The sequence below is a fragment of the Cebus imitator genome, unplaced genomic scaffold (genome assembly GCF_001604975.1).
Source record: "Cebus imitator isolate Cc_AM_T3 unplaced genomic scaffold, Cebus_imitator-1.0 Scaffold128, whole genome shotgun sequence".
Lineage (NCBI taxonomy): Eukaryota > Metazoa > Chordata > Mammalia > Primates > Cebidae > Cebus > Cebus imitator.
This window is the reverse complement of record NW_016107443.1, coordinates 2691814-2696037: the sequence shown is the minus strand read 5'-3', so window position 1 is coordinate 2696037 and position 4224 is coordinate 2691814. Positions and strand designations below refer to the sequence as shown.

General features: G+C 41.8%; 1 protein-coding gene across 1 annotated transcript in view; it reads left to right on the top strand.

Moving 5' to 3' along the window:
* Nucleotides 1-1889, top strand: part of MAP7D2 (MAP7 domain containing 2) — a 120457-nt gene extending 118568 nt beyond the window's left edge. The window contains exon 16 of the mRNA XM_017540662.2: nucleotides 359-1889. The gene's annotated coding sequence lies outside the window, so the exon portion shown is untranslated. The remainder of the gene's footprint in view (nucleotides 1-358) is intronic.
* The last annotated feature ends 2335 nt before the right edge of the window (nucleotides 1890-4224 follow it).

Sequence of the window (4224 nt, the reverse complement as noted above, 5' to 3'; positions counted from 1 at the left end):
TTTTAAAGATGGGGTTTCACCATATTGGTCAGGCTGGTCTCGAACTCCTGACCTCAGGTGATCCACCCACCTCAGCCTCCCAAAGTGCTGGGATTACAGGCATGAGCCACCACGTCCAGCACATCTGCAGGTTTTAGGAAAGTTCCACACAAGGAAAATTTGACCCACCTAAGAGAATAATCCTATGCAAAATACTGTATCACTTCTGTTGAGAAATACTGTATAAGCCAAGGAGGAAAATATAATTACCAAGAAGGTAGAAAATACCACAGTGTGTTGTGATCATTTTAGTGAGAGGACTGCAGAATGCTTGGTTTTCCCTTTGATCTCATCTGGTTTTGTTTCTGAATTGACACAGGTGTTGGAGAACCTGTAAAGCTGCTGGTAGTCAAATCCGAGCTGCCGGCCATCTCAAGAAGCTTCTGACACCCTTACCGCTGGATCCCAAATTATTAGCTCGGAATGTAACTGTATTCCTAAGTAGTATGTCTAACACTGGCCATTCTTGTTAGAAACCTTGAGACTTTCACCTTGTTGGGCTTTAGCAAAGTTTCCTTTTACAGTTCTGTTTTTGAGCTTCAGCTGCTGATAAAGCACTTCCTGTACCTCTCTATTATCATAGTGACCCTCTGAATAACCTGAGTGACTGGCTCAGCAATTCGCTTTATAACCATTCTTCTTCCCAAAGTCGGAGCACATAAACATTTAGATGTCTTTTCCTGTGAACTATTCTAGACATTTACCCAAACTCTAGTTAAACATATACTCAACTTGTGCTGTATATATGTCCCTGTCTTTTGAGACAGAGAAGAAATTCAGGAGGTTCTCTGTCTCCAGAGTTTCTCTATTAGAAGGCAGTATCAAGAAGCCTTTAAAAAATTATTGTTAAGCTTTGCTACCTGCATAAATGCATTGCCTCACATTATTCTTTTGGGGTTAAAGTAGTAAGTTTGGCTGAGGAAGAAAGTCAAAACAGTCAGTAATGATTTCTGTTCTCTTATGCATATTCGTGTATACATGGCAACTGAATCTAGCAAGGACTCTTTCATGTCACACCTTAAAATCTTCACACAGTAGTCACTCCAGACCATTGAGTGGCTTTCCTAATGACTCCTATGTCTTGTGTGCAGGTGGTTGGTTTTCATGTTCTTGCAATTTGTTTTTCTATTGGATCTTGGCAGTTTTCTTTGTTTATTTGCTCCTGTGTTTGCCCAGCTTTAATAAAACCAGGCACAAAGGAAAATCATAGCGTTCGTTCTGAAACAATAGGGGGCCCACACTGAACTCCGTATGTCACTTTCAACATTAAGAAAACACCTGAATGGTAAAAATGACACTAAAATGTATACTCGTCACATTTTATGCCATATAGTGGCATGTTTTCTTAATTTTGTTTCTTGCGGTGAAATGTGGCTTTCAGATTAAAATGACCTCTTCTTCTCTGAAACTTTTTGTTTTGACTTGTATAATTAAGCGTTTAGAAAGATTCATAATTCTGAGAGAGGTTTGCAACCAGGAGATATAAAGAAGTCTCAGCAGTAATCTTGTTCATGTGCTTGTATAGCCAGCTACATTTAAGAATGTATTAGTTAAGGAAACTGCGTCTGCGTATATGTCTATACTCAATAAAATACATGCCTCCACATAATGCGGTGTTGTCCATCTTGGCGAATACTGGCGAAGTCCCTTTCTGACAAGCACACAGAAACCATAGCATGGTCTGGCTTTCAAAAAATGCCTCTCATTTTTCCTAAAACCTTATTTTGCTAAATGTCTGTTTTCTTGTGATTTGTTGTACCTCACAACACCATTGTGACTGTGGTGATGCCTCATTTGCATGATATATACATTGTGTTTAATGTGAAATACATTTTCATTGAAGAGTCTGATGACTTGCTAGCATTTTATTTTTTCTGTAAGCTCATTGTGCTGAAACCAAATCAGGCTTTTAAAAACCCATGTGGAAGAAAACCAGAAATTCCTGTATGGATAACCTTTCCCTGTCATACTCATTCAGAATTCCTTTGTTGCCAGTGCCAAGTGGACTCAACTGCATAAAGCTTATTAAGTGATGGACTATCCCTAGAACACGATGGACTTCTGAGTATAGCAAAAAGTTGCTGTTCTTTTTTTTTTTTTTTTTTTTTTTTTTAGAAAAAAGTTTTTTTTTTTTTTTTTTTTTTTTTTTTTTTTGGTAGAGACAAGGTCTCACCATGTTGCTGAAGCTGGTCTCCTAGTCTCAAGTGATTGTTCCTCCTGCCTCAGCCTCCCAAAGTTCTGGAATTATAGGCATGAGCCTCTACACCCAGCCAAGTTCCTGTACTTTGATACCACTGTTGCAAGGGCTTTCTAGCTAAGAAACAGTTAGCCTTACCATAATCTATGAGAACATTGCACATAGCAATTTGGCATTTAAATAAAATTATAATGGGAATGTTGATGCTTATGTTGAGGTAAGCTGAAACCCAGGCCAGTTTTTTGTATCTGACTCACAGGCTTGTCCACTGCCTGGGAGACGGTACCAGGCCAGACCAGAAATCAGGTGGACAGGACTGGAATTAGAGACCCTTGTGGTAACTTCTGGGCTGCCATCTCTGAAGCTGAGGGCCCAGTCATTGCTACCTTCTCTAGTTGTGCTGACAAAGCCTCTGGTCAGGGCACAGAAGCAGACACTATTTCCATATGCAGGCCTCTGGAAGGGGTATTAGAAGCAGCTTATGGCATCATGAGCTCTGGCCATAGGGCCTACATTGGTGGCCAGTCATTCCTAAGAACAATTTCTTGTTTGTGAACATTGCAAAATTTTTTTTAGTAGGTACAGGTTTCCTGTTAGATGCTTTTGTTAATTTAGAAAGCAAATGTAAAGGACTAATTCGTTTAGAGAGGTATACCCATTACATTGGTGCACAACACAGGGTGACCTCCATACCCATTCCTCAGCATTGTCCAGAAAGCACAGTTATGGGCTGGGTGCAGTGGCTTACACCTGAAATACCAGCACTTTGGGAGTCCAAGGCAGGAGGATCACTTGAGGCCGGGGGTTCGAGCCAGCCTGGGCAACAAAGCAAGACCTCCGTTCTCTACAAAAAATTTAAAAAACATAGCTGACCATGGTAGCACACACCTGTAATCCTAGCTACTTGAAAGTCTAAGGCGGGAGGATCACTTGAGCCCAGGAGCGCAAGACTGCAGTGAGCTATGATCACACCATTGCCCTCCAGCCTGGACAAAAGACACTGTCTCTTTTTAAAAAGCAGAATTATGTAAGAAAATTAAGCAAGAACTCTTGGAAATGGGAAACCTCACAAATGCTCTTTTTTCTGGAAACCCATGAAAAACTCTTAGAATGATTTTACAAGGAAGCCAACTATCAAAGAAGAATTAATAGTTTTCTTTGCGGGGGCACAGGGCCAGGCTGGAGTGTAGTGGCATGAATATAGTTCACTGCAGCCTCGAACTCCCGGGCTCAAGTGATTCTCCTGTACCAGCCTCCTGAGTAGCTAGGAATACAGGTGCACATCACCATGCCCAGCTACTTTCTTTTAAATTTTTATGCAGAGACGAGGTCTCACTGGATTGCCCAGGATGGTCTTGAACTGGGCTCAGGCGATCCTCCCACCTTGGCCTCCCAAAGTGCTGAGATTACAGATGTGCACCACTATGCCTGGCCAGACAAGTCTTTTTCTTGCATATCAGCAATAAACAGGAAATAGATTCCAACAGAAACCATAAAATGTATAGAAATAAAAACTAGCTAAAATTAGAAGAATGTTAGAATTGAAGTGAATAGAAAGACATGCCATGCCCCTGAATGGGACATCCTGTGCATGTGAAGAAGGCTTATCCTAGGTAGCACTCACATTGGTTCCAGTCAGTGAGATTTCATTTTGGCGACTTGAAAATATAATTGCACAGTTCATTTAAGAAACTAAACACAGCTGGATGCGGTGGCTCACGCCTGTAATCCCAGCACTTTCCGAGGCTGAGGCGGGCGGATCACCTGAGGTCAGGAGTTTGACACCAGCCTGGCCAACATGGTGAAACCCCGTCTCTACTAAAAATATTTAAAAATTAGCTGGGCCTGGTGGCACACGCCTGTAATCCCAGCTACTCAGGAGGCTGAGGCTGGAGAATCTCCTGAATCTGAGAGGCGGAGGTTGCAGTGAGCTGAGAATGCACCATTGCACTCCAGCCTGGGCAACTGAGCAATACTCCATCAAAAAA